Here is a 22,415-nt window from a genome sequence, read left to right on the forward strand (position 1 = left end):
GGGTTCAGTTAGAGCCAACGCCTCGCACACACGCGCGTACATGTACGAGAGAAACGCGCATCGCTCGGCCCCCGACCTCCCACTGTAACCGGGAACTCCCCGAAATTTTCCTCCCCGTCGCTTCTACCACGGTTTTTTCCGTCATGGACGGCCCAAAGAATGTCATGCAGCTGCGTCTCCGGCCCGCCCAGGACGAAAAGCCCATTTTCTGTCATGATTTTTTGTCATAGAAGTAGGAGCCCACCACATCTATGATGATACCGGGTTTTGTCACAATTATCGTCATAGAAGTGCCATATGTATGACAGAAAAAAAAAATTCGTTCGGCCCAAAATGTCACGGATGTGTCTTTTTTTACTAGTGAACCTTGGATTAATTTGTGTAGGCATTTATTCCGGTGGTAGATTATATTTTCATAGCATTCGGCCCACAACTACTCCAAACACTGTTGCAACCCCCGCACCTCCCCCAATTGATTTCCCTCTGGCTCGGTCATCGCTCTCTCGCACGTCCTTTCTCGCCTTCAACGTTGCACCATGGTATTATTGCAAAAACTCTGATTATTACAAATAAGCTACAAAACTACACACCGATAGTCCACCTGGAATGGAACAAATATCGACCCACAAATTAAAGTGCCACAAATTACACATCGAGGGGCCCACCTGTCATGAAACAAATTTGGACCCATATACAAATTAAAAAATAAAGGACAAGGATCGAACATGCGACCAGGGCCTTCAAGCTGCACATCAATAGGCAACATACGTACAACAACAATGTTTGTTGTACCCCCCCCCCCTTTGTTCATATAATGTTTTTATATTACCACAGCCTATTTAATGGATAACATATAATATTATTTTTAGTACATTAGTGGGACCGGCTCATTAGCACATACTATTCGCCTTCACTTACTGGTGGGTTCCATGTGTGCTCTCTCTCTCTCTCCTCCCCTTCTGTGTTTAGGCGCACGGGCAAACATGAAGAACTCGCGGGCGATGTTGCCGTTGACCATATCTGGGCGCGTTCACAAGTTACGGCACCAGTTTCACGTACTGTACTAGTAGTACTAGTCAATGTGTACGTGCAATGCACGTTAATTTGGAAGTATATTAAGTGCATGCGGATATTAAGTAGGATATTATTTGCGTGTTATTATGTGATTAGCACTATTTTTGGCATGAAATTAACTGCACGCTAAACAGGTTGAGCGCTCAACATTGAAGCAGTCTAGGTCGTTGAATGAGAAAGAATACATGTGGCTTGATGACGTTTTATATTTAATTTGATACGGCTCTAGCTGAACATTCAATCGATCAAACCATAGATTTCATTCAGTCTGACTCCGACTTTACTTTCATACGACGATCAATCTAAAATAAACGGAAATGATAAACGTTCGGACTTTAAGCATGGCAATCCGAATGTTTTTCATGGCAAATTTAGATTACGCGGCGGCGGCGGGGGTGTCTTGCAGTGGGAAGCGGCTCCTCTGCCGTGCTCTGTGTGTCGTCGGGCCACTGACCGACGGCGACGGCGGCGTCTTGCGCCTTTGTTGGCGTACTCCTGGACGTTGGCCCTAGCTTCAACGAAGGCCACAATGTTCTAGACTTCGGTCTCCAGGAGTGAGTCAACTAGCGGGAGGAGGCGACTGGCGTTGGTGCAAGGAAGCGGTCGACGGCGGCCATCCATGCTGCTGAGGGGGGCACTAGCACCCGCGCAGGGACTGGCGCTGGCAACGGCGCGGCGGAGACATTCATGTGCACGGGCACCGGCACAAGCGCGCATGTCAGTGCACGTGCAGGCGCATGCACTGGCAGGTGCACGGGCATCGTCACGGGCGTGCGCGTCAGTGCACGCGCAGGCGCATGAGCTGGCAGGTGCACGGGTGCGTGAAAGTCGGCGGGGACCTCGTGGAATCCCGTGGCATCAAGCTCGGTGACAATGTGCGGCTCCCAGCCCAGCAATGCCATGAGGATGGGCGCTGGCGCAGTTGGGGCGACGGGAGCCGGAACGGGAGCGGGGACAGGCGCGACGTCTTCTCGCAAGGTCGGTTCAAGCTCGTCCCAAAGCGCCTTATGTTCTTGAGACTCCGGCTGGGTGTCTTCCTCGTGAAACTGGAAGACTAAGGGCAGACCATCGCGATGCAGCATGGCATACTTTAGGTCAGGCTGGTTGGAGGTAGACGACAGGAGAATCGGAGAGGAAGAGAGAAGATTGTAGCGATACCGGTTAGTGCAGGGTTGATTTTAAACTACGACGCCGGAGACATTAAAAGTGGGAGCAATTGGGACGAAGGTGGGCGGCGGAGCCTGGTCAAAGGGCTCACCTCTCGGTGAGCCTGCGCAGCGGTCTGCTCACATGCCTCCCTGTCAGCCAGCGCAGCGGTCTGCTCGCACGCCTCCCGCCAACTCACACGCTTGCTCGGACGGCACCTGCCGATGAGAAGCGGGACTCATGGCGGCACGTAAACGCCCACGGTTTCAATAGTGAAAGCGTTCGCCTTAACGTGACAGGTCTTTGTTCCAAAATACCTTGGCTCTTCATTTGTGCAACTTGTCATAAGCAGCTTGTCTCAAATTGAAGAAAAAAATTATGAAGGAATATTTGTGCCATATCACATGACCATGCTCAATTTCATGAATTTCTGGTCACTTTTGGATTTTCTGAAATTTAAAATCCAGGATTCGAAACAATATCATAACCTGCATCATGCAATAGATTTTCAAGCGATACATCTGTCCTGTTGTATTTCTTAAGAAAGGATTTGGTCAAACATTTTGCTTAGTTAGACTTTAGACAAGTTATATATGCAGAGTAAAAGGACAATCCGTCCGTACCAGTGCATTGCCTGATATATTAACTCTTTTTTGAGGGGTCCCTGGTATATTAACTCAAGTACTAGGCATGAACAAACGGGCTCAATTATGTGCTCATCCTGGTGTATTAGTAGTAGTACTTGGCAATGCAGTTGGCGGGTGACCTTAAGGAGCGGCGACCGAGGGAATTGAACCGTGCTCGGCACGGTAGGTAACGTTATCTAGTTACTAAATCATCCCTCCATTGTTCATCGGTAGTCATTATGGACCGGGGACATGAGGGGAATTTCCTTGGGCTGGAATTCTGGCCGCCAGATATTTTGACTCAAAACGCGGAGGCTCGACTGGTTGGGGTTGGCTAATGTGCGTACCACGCACGCCACCAGAAGGACATGAGCCTGGTTTTTTTTTAGGACCAACATGAGCCAAGGTCTGGCTGGTACGCCGTTGGGTACCATTCGAGAATACGAAAGGAATCTTTTAAATTGCCGAACGAATCTATGTGTATTACAATGCCCGTATTTTCCTTGAAAATAGTAATCTCGACGTGGTAATTGATTTATGACGAGTTCTTGAATTAGAGTGAGTTTGTGATATAGTGATCTCAACGTGGATTTCACATTTCATGGTATCCCTAGTAAGTTTTTCATTGCAAATTCAAATTTAAAAGATGAACAATATGGTGGTGAGAAAACTTTGTATGTATCAAGCATATGACCACACACACACACACACACACACAACAACAACAACAACAACAACAACAACAAGAACAATCCAATAAGTATAGTGCATCTATTTTTCCAAACCATGCATGTATGACACGAATTCAAAAATACTCCTTTTGTTCCTAAATATTAGTCTTTTAGAGATTTCAACAAGTGACAACATACGGAGCAAAATGAGTGAATCTACAATCTAAAATATGTCTATATACATCCGTATGTGCCAGTCCATTTGAAATCTCTAAAAAGACTAATATTTAGGAACGAAGGGAGTAAAATGTAAGACATGCATGGTCCTCAATTCAATATTTAAATTGAACAGGAAACTGAAACATGAATATTAAGTCTAGTACTACAGTACATGCAAATGTTGTGTTTAGGTGGAGCTATGTAGATTGTCGGGGGTTAACCCCTCAACCTTAGATAAATTTGTGAAGCTCTGTTTAGGATTGTTTAGATTATATTTGTCCCCACCCTAGCTCCCAAACACCGATTGGTTGTGCACCCCCCATCCTCCCCGAGATAATATCATGTGCCCCCACACCTTAGATGCTATATGCTGATATGAGTTGCTTGGAGCTTGTAGATCTGAGATATAGCAGGTCACGTGATGTCTTAATATTTTTTACAGGAAACCTTAATGAGTTTGAGAATTGCACACAATTTGTACAAAAACTACTCAGATGCCCTTGGATCCCATACCCAATGACCTCGAAGCTCATATCACCGTAGCATCTAAGATGAAGGAGGACATCATATTCTCCTATATGTAAGAATATCATGTGCTACCACACCTTAGATGCTTTGGTGATACAAGCTCTTCGGAGCCGTTGGATTTGTGACCCAACAACTCCTCGGTGGTTTGAATGGTTTTTTGTAGAAAAGCCCCCAAAGAGTTCGGCCACTGCTTACAAGCACAAAGACTGCTCAGATGCCATTGGATCTTAGATCAAACAACCTCGAAGTTCGTATCACCGTAGCATCCAAGCTGCAAGAGCACCTGATGTTTTCTCGCACGGGAGAATATGAGGTGCTCCCGCACCGTAGATTCTATGGTGATATGAGTTCACGGAGATCTAACGGCCCACAGTAAGAGGTTTGAATGTTTTTACAATATACGACTGAGAGAGTTTGGGAATTGCGCAGAAAGTACAAGTACTACGCATGTGCCATCTGATCACAAATCATACGACCTAGATGCTTGTATCACCGTAGCGGCTAATTAAGCTACAGGGAGCACCTAATATGAGCAACGGGGAGCCGTTGGATCCAAGATGCAGTGGCACACACGAGGCCTGAATGTTTTATTTGCAAAAAGACCTATGGAGAGTTTGGAAATTGCGCATAATTACAAAGACTACCCCCAAGCCATTGGATCTCACTTCCAACGATGTAAAAACTCGTATCACCATAGCATCTAAGCTGCGGGGTGGATGTGATATTCTATGCCATTTCCATTTTTGTTCGTAAACTTGCAAAATACGTGTAACTCGTGTCGTAACTTGTCTAACCGCGCAAAGTGTTTGTTCAAAAAAACCATCCTACACTGAAATATCGGAACAACACACGGGAGTCCCACTTGTCATTGATCAAATTTGGACCTAAAACTAACAAATCTAAAAGACGAGATTCGAACTGGCAACCTGGACTACAAAGCGTAAGTCGATAGCCTGAAACAATAACGGTTGTTAGCTTTGTCCAATAACTTGGTTTTATACAGTATTATGTTGAGTAGAGTAGAGGGAGTGCCTCGTCAACACGTGCATGACCGTTGACTCACTTACTGGTGGGTCCCAGGTCTGGGATCTCTCTCTCCTCTCCATCTCTAACCTTTAGAGGCACGGGCACACATGAAGAGCTGCGCTAGCTTGTCGTGGTGTTATTATAACTAAAAAGGCTTGGAAAATAGAAGAATCGCCTAGAACAAGAGACGTTGTGGCTGCTCGAGACGGAGCTAACCACACCTATCCTACGTGCCACGTTAGCATGATGAAGCTGTGTGGCTAGTGGGGTGTTTTCGACCGGCTGCTGGGTCCCGAGGTCGAACCATAGGTACTACGTCTGATACAGTATATTTTTACACGCACATTTTTCCTCCGTGCTGAGACGTGGCACACCCTACCGCGCGGTTTCGGGGTCCTCCCGGGTGGTGCACGCATATATTCTTCCTTGCCGAGACGTGGGACGCCCTACCGCGCGTTTTCTGGGTCCTCCTCGGTCGTAGCGCCGAAGCAAGTAAATGAGTTGTCAAATCACAAAAGACCACCTTTTCCGCCGAGTACATCAGTGAAGCACGGTGGCTAGCTAGTTGGACTAGTGCGACCGATTAGCTAGGCCGCCGCCACATTTGTTTTTTCACCCCTTTTTTATCTCCTTGCCGGCAGGTAAATTTAAATATCCACCACGGCGTTGCTCTGGTGTTTGGGTGCGGCAGGAGTTTTAATTTTTTGATTGACGCGAGCAGGCCCGACAGGATCTTTAACTTTTTGATTGACGGGAGCAGGCGCGGCAGCAATTAGTCACGATGACTCCGCCTGTAAAACCCACTGCTCCCTGATGTGAGAAGTCGTCGACTGGTGTTTTCCCATGGTGAAAACCAAAAGATTCCCCGCTCCTCGGTTGGCTCCCTCCGCCTTCCCGTAGATTGCATTGCCTTTCAGCCGTTTCGCCCCCTTTGCTTCCTCTCCCCATTGCTTCTACCTGGTGCCATGGCGGTGCAGAAGATCACGGAGTCTGGGGTGAGGCGCCTGACACAGGAGCTCCAGGCCAAGGATGCGGAGCTCAGGGTCAAGGACGTGGAGCTCCGTGAGCTCGAGGAGAGGAGTGCCATGCTCCTCCGTTATGTGCGGGAGTTCACGGAGCTTCAAAAGTGGCAGGCGTCCACCACAAAGATGCTCGAGGCGTCGGCGGCATTGCTGCAGAAAGCGGGAGATACGATAGGTCGTCAGGGGAGCCGGCTGGAGCACGAGCGGGCTGATCATGACGAGGTCCAGGATCGCCTCAGCCACTTGGTGGACCAAGTTGCCACGCACGTGTTGCGGCTGCCCGATGCCTACCGTTGTGCCAGCCCGACCATGCTGGCCGTCGGGCTAAACCCGTTCGACCACCCCGTCGACTTCAACGGGCTGCGGCTTCCTGACCTGGTCTCCTTCTTCACCTATATCTTTGAGGAGCTGAGCCATCTCCGCGCGATGGTGGGGGTGGAGCTGGACAAGGAGGGGTTGCGGGCTGTCGTCGCCATTGCCGGGCGAATCCTCTCAGGGCTCCATCACCGGAATCCATTCGTGCCATTTGACGCCGTCTTTGATGAGCTGGCTCCCGTCGACCGGGAGCAGGCTCTGCGGGCGGTTGCACCCTGCATCACCAACGTCGTGCGCCTCGAGAAGGAGAGGGGCTTCCGTGGTGTTTAGGCGCGCTCTGGATGGGCATGTCCATGTCTCGGCGCAACATGACCGTTGGATCAAACTCAGACGGTGCAGATCAGTAACTATAGCACAAAGCGTGTGGGTGTGTTTGGTTGCATACTCATCTCAATATAGGTTTTCCCTCTTCGTGTATTTGTGTTAACCTACTAGTGTGGACTCATGCACCCTTCATGCACTCTGCCAAACACCCAAAAGTGGGTCGAGAAGGGAAATTTTGCTCCCATCCCGTGCACCCTTCACACACCCTGCCTAACACTGATTCATGCTTCATATGGTTCATGTTTCGTGGAGTACTGTAGCACCGTACTCTCCGTGCGTTGTAGACCTAGTTCTGTTAACATTGATCTCAGCGTTCATTCTCGACCGGACAGTCGAAAAAGCGGTACTATGTTACTACATTATTGTTCATATAGTTGACATGCGCACAACATCATTTGTTATTGTCATATCTTACTACACTAGCAACAAGATTATGTATTACTGACGTATGAACCAGTGCACATACCTAATAGTAGGAGCACTGTGTATGTTCAAGTGGTTGCCGTGTTTCGCACTCCTCCGTCATAAGAGTGGAAACGCTTGCTGTAATCATTTTTTTCTTCAGAAAAACAGTGGACACGCTCTACCGTGCGGATCCTCCTCCACGGTCATCGGGAACCTTGCTACTCACTTTCGCCGACGTGTGGGACAGCCAGCATCGGGGTCCACCAGCCATGCACTTAATTATTTCGTAGTAGAGTGCCCAACTGCACGGTAGACTACCCCGATCGAAGCGCCGTAGTAATGCCCAATGAGCCGTCAAATCACAAAACCCCCTCCTTTCCAGCAGTAAGTTGGACGGACGAAGCAACCATCATTTCACTCTCTCTCTCTCAGCTTCCTTTCTACCCAACCCTCGCTTCTCCCTCATCTTGTTCCTCATTTCTTCAAGAAAACCCCGACCAGCTTCTGCCATTGTTCTTCTCTCCCAAAGAAGGAAAGGTGAGCGCATCAATGGTGTTGATTCTGGCCAAGGCCCGGTCTTGCAACCCCGAGACTGATCCTATAACTCCCTCTCTGTTCTTCTTTTGGGTTTGTGATTATGGTTTCTTTTCTTTTATTTCTATTTGACAGTTTCTCGATGGACGCTGGAGCACCGGCCGAAGTGATGTCTATGGCTCTGGCCAAAACCGTAGAGGGTCACGGTACGAAGAAGCGCAAGCACCCCGCCGAGACTACCGCAGACAAGCTCAAAGCCATCGCCCTATCCAAGCCCCCCTCTCCGGGATCCCTCATTAAGCAAGTCCAGGTAATATCTCCTCTTGACGATCTTTTTCTCGATCTTGATCGTGTGGTTTTTTCATCTAACACGCAGTACTAGTACTAGTAGTACAACTTTCTGGGTGACCTTGCATGTGATTTTTGTGTGCCAAATGACGGTTCTAAATTCCTCTTTTGACCAAAACATGCTAGAGGTTGACACTGATTTCTTATAGATTACTTTCAACTACTTTATGAACATCAATGCTACCTTTGAAGAGGGTATATTTGCATCAGTAACTTGTGTTATGGATATTGCAAGTAATCCCTCTGCTCTCATGCCTCTGAAGACATGTTCTAGTGTCTTTGTTCACTCATTTCTATGCGTATATGTAGTCATATATGGAGTAAAATATCGAATATCATCTTATATTTTTGAACGGAGGTAGTAATAAAATATTTCCTTTCTGTTTGAATTAGAACCAGGTCCGCGGTGGAGATGAAGTTCTCAAAGTCATGCCGTGTGAACTGGAAGACCTGAGGATGAGTTCTATTGCTAAACTATCCAACTGCTGTGTCCTTGTCGCCACGTGTCCTGAACTAGTGTTTTCCTGTAGCATTGTTGTCAGGTGTGTTCTCGAGGTTGTACTTGACCACAACAATTTCTTGGTTGTGCCTTCGATTACGAAGGGTGTAGTTCTTGTGAAGCTTCCTGATAAATCTGATGCGGCCTGTCTTCATCGTCATGTTTATGAGTGGAAAGACCACTCTGTTAGGTTCTCCAAGGTTGAGGATATGGTGATGGTGCCGGTAGACATCTCTCACGAAATCCATGGCCTAGTCTATTATGCGGGGTTCATCCCGTAGGTCGGTGGCAAGAACTAGTCTACACAGTTTAATTAGTGCAACTTTGCTTGTCTATAGTAAGTGTCGGTGTCAAAACCGGTGGATCTCGGGTAGGGGGTCCCGAACTATGCATCTAAGGCGGATGGTAACAGGAGGCGGGGGACACGATGTTTACCCAGGTTCGGGCCCTCTCGATGGAGGTAATACCCTACTTCCTGCTTGATTGATCTTGATGATATGAGTATTACAAGAGTTGATCTACCACAAGATCGTAGAGGCTAAACCCTAGAAGCTAGCCTATGGTATGATTGTTGTTGTCCTACGAACTAAACCCTCCGGTTTATATAGACACCGGAGGGGGCTAGGGTTACACAGAGTCGGTTACAAGGGAGGAGATCTACATATCCATATTGCCAAGCTTGCCTTCCACGCCAAGGAGAGTCCCATCCGGACACGGGACGAAGTCTTCAACCTTGTATCTTCATAGTCCAACAGTCCGGCCAAAGGATATAGTACGGCTGTCCGAGGACCCCCTAATCCAGGACTCCCTCAGTAGCCCCTGAACAAGGCTTCAATGACGATGAGTCCGGCGCGCAGATTGTCTTCGGCATTGCAAGGCGGGTTCCTTCTCCAAATACTCCATAGAAGATTTTGAACATGAGGATAGTGTCCGGCTCTGCAAAACAAAGTCCACATACCACCGTAGAGAGAATAATATTTCCACAAATCTAATCTACTGACAGCTTTTCACAACGTGACGTAATGCCGTGGTCTGGTCATGACAAACCGTTTTTCCCGTGCCTGCCACTGCACGTGTTGCGAGGTGGTTTTATTGGCACGTCCTGTCGAAGTAGAGATCGTGTCCCTCTTTTCACGGGATTCTCATCAATACGGGTGTGGGTAACCCAATCGTGCCTGTTGGTATGACTCCTCGATTTTAGGCAGGTTCCAAACGGCCACGCGAAGGACGCTTGATATTCACCCTCTTTATAAAGGGGCCAAGGCCTGTCTTTTTCTTCTCGCACTCAATCGAATCCTTCCCCCACCTCGAGTTCCAACACCCAAGGCTCAGGCTAGGCGCTTCGGACCTTCAGTCATGTCCGGATCCAACCTTCAAGGTCGGTGGATGCCCTCCTCTGTCACAGAGGAGGACATCAAGAAGCTAAGAGAAGCCAGGTATCTGACCGCCGAAATTTCACACAGGCTGCCTGCTCGAGGGCAGGTCATCCCCACTCCCGAACCCAACAAGAGTGTCGTATTTATTTCCCACTTCCTTCGAGGGCTAGACTTTAGTCTTGATCCCTTTGTCAGATGGCTTATGTTCTACTACGGGCTCGATTTCCATGATCTGGCTCTGGATTCCATCCTTCACATCTCGTCGTTCATCGTCGTGTGCGAAGCCTTCCTCCGCATCACCCCACACTTCGGCTTATGGCCCAAGACCTTCAATGTGAAGCTGAAGATAATCGAGGGGAGTCACGCAGAGTGCGGAGGCGCCATAATAAACAAAGGCGCTGATGCTCCATGGCCAAAGGGTTCCTTCCCGAAGACATCCAAGTTATGGCAGCGGGAGTGGTTCTACATCACCGCTCCCCGAAGCGCTAAGTGGGTAGCTGCCCCTGTCTTCCGTTTGGGCCCCCCGCCACAATTGGCGTCATGGGTCAACAAAGGGCTGGACTGTGGGCCAGCTAATGATGTGCCGACGTTGCAGAGTCGCATCCGAGATCTCCTCGAGAGAGATGTCAACCTTGTCAAGGTAATGCAAGTCATGCTAGTTCGTCGGGTCCTGCCATGCCAATGTCGACCTCTCCGTATGTGGGAGTTCAACCCGGAAGGACCGCGAACTATTCAGCAATTCTTCGGCGCGACGCTCGAAGAGATGTATGGATTGTTCTTCGGATCACGAATAAAGTGTCCGGACACCACCAAGGATGCGGGTCTGAACTGCAATCGTCCAGACACCCAAGTAAGTAACTCCGCGGCCGAACACGTTGTCTTTTAATTTACCACAACATCATTCTGAAAAGTCGCCTTTTGACCAGGACTGGATAAAAAAGGCGAAGACGATCAGGTGTTCGGCCCCCCTTCCCGAAGGCTCACCGGATCCTGTACTAGCCAGGATGCTTGAGCTTGTGCCTTATCAAGCGCCATCAGGGGAAGATAAAGGGAGGAACAAAGATGCTGAAAGCGAGCCTCACTCGTTATTCATCCAAACCGGGGGAATTAGTGCCTCCGCGAAGGAGGATAACCGGGGAGAAGAATCTAAAATTCCCTCTCCCCAAGGAAGGAAGAGGGCCGCCTCTGAAGACTTGGAAACAATGGTTTTCAAACGAGGGAAGAAACCTTTGTCAGAGGGCCCTAATCCGAAGGGCATCCTTACTGCACAGTACCCGCAAGGGGACCAGCCCTCCACCGAGCTGTAAGTAAACAAAAGTACTTTATAGTAAATATACCCTGCTTCATTTCTGAGAACAATAACCGAGACGTATGTCTTGTAGTTCGGATCGTAGCCCTTCTCGACAGAGTTCGTCTTTGGGGGATCTTCTTCCGAAGATGATGGAGAGCGAAACGCCTACCCGTGCCTCCCCGCCTCGTGAAGCGGACGACCCTGAGGTGTCGTCATGGAGGTTTCTCCTGATCCGCCAAGGCCAGAGGGTAACCCTTCGGCCACCCGAAGTCCGGAGTATTCGGCTCCTAAGGACAGCAACAAAAAGAGTCCGGAACTGTCCGGTGCGCGACCAGACTCACTGCGGAATCTTCTGGAGCAAGCAGCTATCTCAGAAGCGCATCGTACACTAATGGGTACGGTGGTTGAGAGGATTTCATCCGCCGAAAGCGGGTTGCATGAAGCTTTTATGAGCCTGCTGAGAGGCTTTGAGGTACGCAAAGTAATATATATTTTTTGACGGTACTGCACATGCTAGGTGTGCCCTATGCAGATAGTAGCCCCTGAGACTCTGGTTGCTGTCAAAAAGACGACAAATAGAGGATCATAGTCCTAGGTAATAACCGTGCTGCTTTCACGTGCAGGCGGCTGAGGGTCTGGTGGCTAGCCGGACTGGTGAGTTTGCCGAACTGAAGCGGCAACTTGATGCGGCAGATGCCGACATCGTGCTTGTAAACAAGCGGCTTGAGGAGGCACAGGGTATGTATTCTCCTATGATCAACACATATAAAGAGGAGCATGATGCTAGTATCTGTAATATGCTGTGACTACAGATGGAGCTGTCACCGTGGAGACCCTTCGGGCGAAACTTGCCCGAGCCAAGGAACAAGCCAGGAGGAGTGATGCGGCCACCCTAAAGGCGGTCGAAGAGCTAAGAGCCGAACAGGTTGTGCATTGCTAGAGCAAAGAGAAAATAGCCAAGATGGCTGTTGAGCTGAAAGATGTTGCCGACCGTTATGAGCTTCTTGAAAAGGAAAGCCAAACAAAGACGGTGGACCTGGAGAAAGCCACGGTAGCAGCCAAGGAAGCCCGCTCTAAAATCAGAGCGGCGAAGAAGGAGCTACGTCAAGCCAGAAATATCACGGCTGGGAAGCCCTTTTTGTTGCGGACGAAGTTCGAAGATCCCAAGTATGCCCTTCTGGATCAATTATGGAGTTCTGCGGACGAGTACCTGGATTTGGCAGCAAGTGCTGCTGATGCGACCAAGTTTTTCGAAGATAAAAAAGTTCACGAAGTGGAAAAGTTGTTCTGGTCGCAGTTCAATGCTCCGGCGCGTCCACTGCTGTTAAATGAGCAAATGGCCGAGTGGGCCGAGCTCCATAGGTTGTCCGGGCTCGCCATGAGGTCTGTTGTGGATCATCTTTGGCCGGAAGGACCAAGGCGAATAGTTATTTTGGCTTAGTGCAACGATTCCTCGGTGTTGTGTCGCATATCGACGCTGTGAAGAGGTCGGCGTGCATAGAGGGTGCGCGGATGGCTCTCGCCCGTGTCAAGACATACTGGGCAGAGATGGAGGCCACCGCTATTGCAACCCAGAGTTCGGCCGTAGGCCGGGTATCGGCCGAGCACTATTTTGAAGAAGTCTTAGAAGGCACTCGTTTAATAGAGGCTCAGTGCTCGAAGAGTATCATGTTCTAGTGACATGTATCCCAATTGTAAGAACAATGTTATTTGAATTATAAAGGCTGTGTTTATACTTTTGCCTGAAAGTATTATTATGCCTCCTGTGCGGTCATTTATGTATGTATATATATACCATGAAAGTTTGCAGTCGTCGGCTTCATCCCCCACGCATATAATGCGGGGGTGTTCGCAAAAGCACGTCTTCACACTTGATCCAACGTCTTGGTCCATGAAGGAGGTGGTAGCACGGCGAACGAGGCAATCGGACTATATTGCTTTAACACTTTCACTTAACCATAGGACTTTGACAGTGGGGCTACTATATAGCCCCTGGTATTTCCACGGCTATCCGAATATGGTGCGCGTACGTACATGATCGGGGAAACCGGTCCTTCGTTAATGCGGAGGAATCCCGAAGATTTCGATGAGTCATCGAGTGGTTGACCAGTCTCACGCTTTATCATGACAGTCAGTTTTCGGCTTTCTCTACTGAGGTGCTCGTCCGGATGAACCAGGGCACAATCGCAGTAGTTCTCCCGGTGCCACCTTAGCCGATAGAGCGGAATGTAAGGTAGCAAAACACAGGAGCCGGGCAAACCCAACATTTGACCAAAGACATGATTCGGAGCTGATGCATATAAGGCCAAACTCGCGACGCCGAACACTCCCTAAGGTATTCGGTCTTTACAAGATATACTCGGCTGAGTAACGCCCTTGAACCCTGAATTTCCAGGTACGTGCATTATTCTGACGTGGCGAAATGCCAATAACGTCAACATCCCTCTCGGTTATTCTAAGTATCCGGAGGATGTGAAGCAACAAGAGACAGTAAAAAAGGTTTACACAGGGTCTTAATCTAAAAAGAAACTTTTGAGCGGGGCCTTGCTGCACGTCTGCGCCTGTGTCTCCGTTGTGCCGTATCCTGGAAGGGTGTAGCACGATTATCATCTGTAAAAGAGAAGAACTTAGGTGAAAGTTGTCATGCAAAAATTTGGTTATTCTTAATAAATCATTAAAATTTAAGATAAGTAAGGTCGAGCCGAACTGTAGTCCTTTTTACGTGCGAGAAGCCCCTGGTACTGCCTATGGGGGTATATCCATCAAACCAATCTCAGGTTTATCTAAGCTGTTACAGCTAGTGATGCACCGGACTCATCTAGCCGTGTCCGCGGTCTTGATGACCGATCATTTATTCTGGTTGGAGAGGTCGTTTAGTGTTCGGCTGCTAAAGCCGCCACACGTTCCTCCGCGCGTAAGGAACGCTCAACATTTCCGCTAACTATGATGATGCCACGTGGACCGGGCATCTTAATGTTAAGAGAAGCGTAATGCGGTACTGCATTAAGACGAGCGAAAGCTGTTCTTCCGAGTAGTGCTTGATAGCCGCTTCGGAATGGAGCGATGTCGAAGGTTAACTTTTCACTTCGGAAATTGTCGGGAGAACCGAATACAACCTCTAGTACTAGAGAGCCCGTATAGCGGGCCTCTGGGCCTGGTATTACTCCTTTAAAGGTAGTATTACCGTGGCTGATTCTTGTCGGGTCTATCCCCATTTTGCGGACTGTGTCCTAATATATTAGATTAAGACTAATGCCGCCGTCCATGAGGACTTGGGTGAGATGGTATCCGTCGATAATTGGGTCTAGCACCAAGGCAGCCAATCCTCCGTGCCGGATACTTGTCAGGTGATCCCTGCGATCAAAAGTGATCGGGCAGGCCGACCAAGGGTTGAACTTAGGGGTGACGGGCTCTACGGCGCGTATGTCTCGGAGTGCATGTTTGCTTCTCCTCTTCGTCACGTGAATCGTGTTCACTATTTTGACCTCTGGTAGGAACTTTTTCTGTCCCCCAGTGCTTTGCTGGCGAGGCTCATCCTCGTCTTCACTTGGTGTTTCCCTCCCCTTGTGTTCGGCGTTTAACTTGCCGGCCTGCTTGAAGACCCAGCATTCTCTGTGGGTGTGATTTGCAGGTTTATCGGAGGTGCCGTGAATCTGACATAATTTGTCTAGAATCTTATTGAGGCTGGACGGTCCATCTCTATTGCCTTTGAAAGGCTTTTTCCGTTGACCGGGTCGAGAGCCCCTAAATCCGGCGTTTACCGCCGTGTTGCCTGGGCTGTCATCGTTATTTCGACGCTTGCTTTTATTGCGTCGTGGCTTTCCATTACCATCCCTGACTTCAGTTGTGCCTGGGTCACTGGTGCTACTACGGGCCAGCCAGCTATCTTCGCCCGCGCAAAAGCGGGTCATAAGGCTTGTTAGGGCTGCCATTGTCCTTGGTTTTTCTTGGCCGAGGTGTCTGGCGAGCCATTCATCTCGGACGCTGTGTTTGAAAGCTGCTAAGGCTTCAGTGTCCGGGCAGTCGACAATTTGATTCTTCTTAGTGAGAAATCTGTTCCAAAGCTTTCAGGCTGACTCTCCGGGCTGTTGAATTATATGACTTAAATCGTCTACATCCGGAGGTCGGACATAGGTCCCTTGAAAGTTAGCCCTAAAAGCATCCTCAACCTCCTCCCAACTTCCAATTGAATTTTCGGGGAGGCTCTTCAGACAGTGCCGAGCTGGTCCTTTCAACTTGAGGGGCAAGTATTTGATGGCGTGGAGATCGTCTCCGCGAGCCATATGGATATGGAGGATGAAGTCCTCAATAAAGACCCCAGGGTCTGTCGTTCGATCGTACGCCTCTATGTTCACGGGTTTGAATCCCTCTAGAAATTTGTGATCCAGGACCTCATCCGTGAAACATAGGGGGTGCGCGGCACCCCTGTATTTGGATGTGTCATGGCGTTCTGACGGTTGTAGTGTTCGGTTTTGATTATGCGCTGGAGCGTGCTTCCTAGATCCGTAGATGGATCTGGTCACGCTGGCCTTTTGATGCGAGTCCTCGCGTGGATCGTGTGCTGACTTATGTGCGGCCTCGTTAGCCGCTCTATCGCGGCCACGAGGTGGTCGATCCGACCGGTCGGCCGTTTTATTTTTCGGCTGTGTGGGCTCTAAGGCCTCATCATCGAATTCAGGCAATAGCTTGCGACCTCACCCTGGATCGCATCATTGCCGATGATCGAAGGAGCCATCTAGCCTTACGGTGATGGCACAGTGGAACTCTCAATGAAAGCACCAATGTCGGTGTCAAAACCGGCGGATCTCGTGTAGGGGGTCCCGAACTATGCGTCTAAGGCGGATGGTAACAGGAGGCGGGGGACACGATGTTTACCTAGATTCGGGCCCTCTCGATGGAGGTAATACCCTACTTCCTGCTTGATTGATCTTGATGATATGAGTATTATAAGAGTTGATCTACCACGAGATCGTAGAGGCTAAACCCTAGAAGCTAGCCTATGGTATGATTGTTGTTGTCCTACGGACTAAACCCTCCGGTTTATATAGACACCGGAGGGGGCTAGGGTTACACAGAGTCGGTTACAAGGGAGGAGATCTACATATCCGTATTGCCAAGCTTGCCTTCCTCGCCAAGGAGAGTCCCATCCAGACACGGGACAAAGTCTTCAATCTTGTATCTTCATAGTCCAACAGTCCGGCCAAAGGATATAGTCCGACTGTCCGAGGACCCCCTAATCTAGGACTCCCTCAGTAAGTACTGAACTTGATTTGTGTTTGTGAACCCTGTATTGTTTAGTACTGCTGCTTTTGGTGTGTGCTGAGTCCTGAGAACAGCCTATGTTAGTGTCTGTCCACTCAATTTAGTTTGTATATTTTGAAGTATCCAGATCATCTTTTTTGTGAGGACGGTTTATCAATTATGGTTACACTCCAATATCTATATGCATTGTAGGGTTTATCGCACCCACCAGGATTTCCAGTCCCATGGATGTTTGGTCCATACGATTTTCCATGACTATTGGACTGTCCTGCTTGTGGGAGTAGGCAGGGGTCCTGTCGGTGTCAAAACCGGCGGATCTCGGGTAGGGGGTCCCGAACTGTGCGTCTAAGGCGGATGGTAACAGGAGGCGGGGAACACGATGTTTACCCAGGTTCGGTCCCTCTCGATGGAGGTAATACCCTACTTCCTGCTTGATTGATCTTGATGATATGAATATTACAAGGGTTGATCTACCATGATATCGTAGAGGCTAAACCCTAGAAGCTAGCCTATGGTATGATTGTTGTTGTCCTACGGACTAAACCCTCCAGTTTATATAGACATCGGAGGGGGCTAGGGTTACACAGAGTCGGTTACAAGGCAGGAGATCTACATATCCGTATTGCCAAGCTTGCCTTCCACGCCAAGGAGAGTCCCATCCGGACACGGGACGAAGTCTTCAGTCTTGTATCTTCATAGTCCAACAGTCCGGCCAAAGGATATAGTCCGGCTGTCCGAGGACCCCCTAATCCAGGACTCCCTCAGTAGCCCCTAAACCAGGCTTCAATGACGATGAGTCCGGCGCGCAGTTTGTCTTCGGCATTGCAAGGCGGGTTCCTCCTCCGAATACTCCATAGAAGATTTTGAACACGAGGATAGTGTCCGGCTCTGCAAAACAAATTCCACATACCACCGTAGAGAGAATAATATTTCCACAAATCTAATCTGCTGACACATTCTGCAGCATGACATCATACTACGGCCCAATCATTATTCGAACCATTTTTCTCTACCAGCCACTGCACATATTGCGAGGCGGTTTTCTTGGCACGTCTTGTCGAAGCAGAGATCGTGTCCCCTTATCATGGGATTCTCATCAACACGGGTGTGGGTAACCCAATCGCGCCATCAATTACGGTGCTTGGGGAATAAGCGAGTTTACCAGGTAGGTGGGGAGGCGCATAACTTCTCCCGCCCTTATAAAGGGACAAGGACTCCCCCCTTTCACCCTCGCCTTCTTCCTCCTTGCTCATCCATTCTTGCGCACTCGAGTTCCAGCACCCAAGTTCGCGTTTTTCTCCTGAAACCACTCTAAGCATGTCCGGAGCGGGAGGCAAGTGGATGGTCTCCTCCGTTACGGAGGAAGACATCACCAAGCTGCGGGGAGCCGGATATCTGGCCGCGGATATCGCACACCGGCTGCCCGATGCGGGGCAGATCATCCCTACTCCAGAACCCCATGAGAGGGTGGTTTTTCTTACCCACTTCGTCCGCGGACTGGGATTTCCCCTCCACCCGTTTGTCCGCGGGCTCATGTTCTACTACGGGCTGGACTTTCACGATCTGGCCCCCAATTTCATCCTCAACATCTCGGCGTTTATCGTCGTGTGCGAGGCCTTCCTCCGCATCAATCCCCACTTCGGCTTGTGGCTAAAATCCTTCAATGTTAAACCGAAGGTGGTGGTTGGCCAGCAAGCGGAGTGCGGAGGCGCCATGGTGTGCAAAATGCCCTACGTCACCTGGCTCGAAGGCTCCTATGTGGAGACCATAAAGGGGTGGCAATCGGGGTGGTTCTACATCACCGAGCCACGCGACACCAACTGGGTGGCGGCCCCCGAATTTCGATCCGGAATCCCCATGTGGCTCACCTCCTGGAAAGAGAAGGGCATGTCCTGGGGTTCCTCGGTAGAGCTGACCGGACTCCAAACATGCATCAAAAACATGATGAGCAAGAAAATCAAGCTCGTCAACGTGGTCCAAGTCATGCTCTTCCGCCGAATCCTCCCATGTCAAAGACGGGCATTCAATTTGTGGGAGTTCGACCCGGCCGAGCACCAGACGCTGCGAGAGCTCTTCGACACGACGCACAAGGACGTCTGGCAGGTGCTGTTCAAGGGCGCCGAGGTACCTCCTCCCCTCACCGAGGACCGCAGACTCAGCACAAAGCGCCCTGCCAATCCGGTAAGTCTTTTACACCTTATAAGATGTTCTTTTCCCCAGTATAACCACGCGCGATATCTAAGCCTCCACGCCACTTAACAGGACTGGGTAGCGACAGCGGAGCAGATCGATTGTCCGGCTCCCCTGCCCAAAGATCCAGCAGATGCTCTCCTAACGGAGATGCTGGTTCCGACGCCTTATGAGGTGCCGGAGAAGAAGGCCAAGAAGAAGGCCACGGGGACCAGGAAGGGTCTCCGGTGAAAGTTTATATCGGACTCATCGTCCGAAAACACCGAGGCGTACTCCTCCCACGAAAATGAGGAGGAGGAAGAGGAAAGTTCTCCCCCCCCCCCAGCCGGGGGAGGCAAGAAAAGGAAGGCCGCCCCATCTGGGGCGGCCGAAGGGTCAAAGAAGGGAAAGACCCTCCTTCCGGACAACTCCACCACCGCCGCCTTCAGCGAAGAGGAGTGGTTGCCCAGGGACAAGCCCCTGGCAAAGTCGTAAGTATCTGGATACCATAATAGTTTTGGTACATTTCATTTTATTGCTCCTTATCATGCCGAACATGATCATGCAGTCCCTCCAAGGCCCATATTGACGTATCCTCTTCGGATGGGTCTTTGGGCCCGTCGGCGATGAACAGCAATTCACTCTCGACTGCCACCTCCCCTCGCCCTACGGACGACGCCGAGGTGTTGTCTCGAAGGGTATTGACCCAAGGGGAGGTAGTCTTGGAGGAGCCCCAAGGCGACATCCCAGACACTGGGTGCATGGGGAACAAGACTCCCAAGGGCTCCAATGGCGGGGGCAGCAAGTTTGGCCCCCAGCCGAATACTGTGCCGGAACCTCCAGTGGTTCCGGACTCTGTCAGGCAACCCCTCACTAAGGGGGGTGAGCCGTCAGTGTCGATGACCTCTGTCCATCCAGAGGCATCGGACAACTTGCTGGAAGCGCTTCGCAGCGCTTCCATTGATGAAGAGCACCGCACTATCATGACTGCGGTGGTCAAGAAGGTTCAGTCTGCCAAAAGCGGATTGACTGAAGCCTGTGCCAGCCTCCTAACAGGCTTTGAGGTAAGTAGTCAAATTATAAGAGAATATTCCGACATAGACAGTAGCCCCTGATGCTCTGTTTGGCGTTCGCGAAGGAAGGCCGAATAGAGGATAAAAAATCGCAGGAGTCTAATCATAATATGTCTATGTGCATATCCAGGCTTCACTGTTGGCCGCTGCTGCACGTACTGCGAAGGTCGCCGCACTGAAGCGGGACCTTGAGCGGTCCAAGGAAGAGCTCGGCCTTACCAAGAGGCAGCTCGAAGAGAACAAAGGTAAGTGATACCCCGTCTATATATTATAAAGAAAATTTTGGTTTTGGAATAATAGGATCGTCATGAATTTAGCGAGGGGCCACGACAGAAGTGGCGGCCCTGCAGAAGGCGCTATCCGAGGCCGAAGACAAAGCGGCCAAGGAGCGCATCGAGCGAGAGAAACAAGAGGCCCGAGTAGGCGAGGTGTAGCAAGAGCTCCAGGCTCTCGTCAAGAAGCACGAGTCCTTGGAGCTTGACTCTAAGACGCAAGGGTCTGAGCTTGCGAAGGCCCTCGAAAGAACACAACATGCCAAGGCCGAAGCCCAAAAGGCCCTCCAGGAAATTGAGGCGGTTAAGAAGATAGCGGCGGGTAAGGCATTCATTATGCAAAGCAAGCATGTGAAGGAAACTTTCTTTTTACTTACCCGAGTCCGGAGCTCTCCAGGAGCGTTCGCAGATCTGCCCCGCAGTGTGTCGGATGCCGCAGAGTTCTACTGGGCTGAGGAGGGGAGCTCGGCGGAGAAGTTGTTCTGGTCTCAGTATACTGGGACCGAACACCGAATGCCCTTGAGCGACCAGCTGAAGCAACTAGTCGAGCTTCACAAGGCGGCCGAATAGGCCATGAAGGGTCTTATAGTCCGGATGTGGCCTGGCAAGCCCCTGCCTGATAGCTACTTCGGTCTGGTGAGGCGGCTTGTGAATGCCTGCCCATGGTTCGAAGTCATAAAGCGGTCCGTCTGCATCGAAGGTGCGCGCAGGGCTTTTGCCCGGGCGAAGGTGCACCGGGCGAAGCTGGACACCGAAAAGCTGGTGAAGGAGGGGCCGCCGGAGGGCAAGGAGCATCGCCACCCCGAAAAGTATTATGAAAGTGTCCTGAAGGGTGCTCGCCTTGTGGCGGATGAATGTGCGAAGGATGTAATATTTGAATAAATGTGCTCATGCGATCCTGTAATATGAAACGAGTTCATTTTGCGCTATGCAACGCTTGTGAATTTAAAATATTACCTTCTGTGTGGCCGTTTATAGAATCTGAGAGTTGTCTAGTCGTCGGCTTCTGCCCCCATGTAACCAGTACTGAGGTGTTCGGGATAAATCTGAGCACTCTTTATCCCAATTTTGGGTCCTTCGAGGGAGGTGTTCAGCGCAACGAACCAGGCAATCGGACTATAAGGCTTTATCACTCTCACTTAGCCATAGAAGTCTACAATTTTAAATTTTGGCGAAGCCCCTAGTATTCGGAAGGCCGAATTTGGGGCGCTATATACGCCTAAGTCGGACAAGGCCGACTCCTCGCCCGAAGCGGAAAAAGTCTTTAAGGACTTGAGACCTCTCGAACAGCGACCAGCTCTCGCCGCATCATGACAGTCAGTTTTCGGGTTTCTCTACTGAGGTGCTCGTCTGGAAGAACCGGGACACAATCGCAGTAGTTCTCCCAGTGCTACCTTAGCCGATATAGCGGAACATAAGGTACCAAAACATGGGAGCCGGGCAAACCCAACTATTGACCCAAGACATGATTCGGAGCAGATGCATATAATGCTATAAGTTCGGGGTGCCGCACTGTCGAAAGTGTTTGGACTTCTCACGCCGTTTTTATGGGGTGTACTGAAGCCCCTGGCATACTGGTCGTACCAGAATGTACGGGTGTGATTTTGTCATCAATAAGCAGACAAGGGAAAAAAGGTAATGCAATAATAGACTAACGCTATGCATTGTTATTAAATAATACGTCGAAGCATACGGATACAAGTAGTGCAATAAGCAAGAAATAGGACTATTTGACATGTCCTATCCAAGGGCAAGCTGCATATGGGTATTTAAAACAGGTATTTCGATCATTATCAGAGACCACCTGGGGATTCCCTTGTACATCTTAGCTTCTTGCCTCCTTGGTATTTCCTTCCCGTAATGCGTCCAGCAATTAGACTGCCGAAAAGGGCTTCCAGAGAGTAAGGTCCTGAAAGAGAGAAAATGATGAAGGTATACAACCCCTGGGGTGGTTGAGCCGCATTGTGGGACGTGTCCTGGCCGTGCCCCCACCTATGCCCATGGTATTTTTAGTGCATAATTATGTACGCGCGGCACAGATTTCGTCGCTTGACCGGGACTAGGACGGAGGCCAAATTGCTAGGCGAGCTCTGAACATGCCAGGCGATCCTGTTGCGGGTTACTCCGGACTCGGTTGAAGGTGTCCGGGGGTTTTATCGCCGAATTGACGGTTTG

This window comes from Aegilops tauschii, chromosome 6 (genome assembly GCF_002575655.3).
Source record: "Aegilops tauschii subsp. strangulata cultivar AL8/78 chromosome 6, Aet v6.0, whole genome shotgun sequence".
NCBI classification, from domain to species: Eukaryota; Viridiplantae; Streptophyta; class Magnoliopsida; order Poales; family Poaceae; genus Aegilops; species Aegilops tauschii.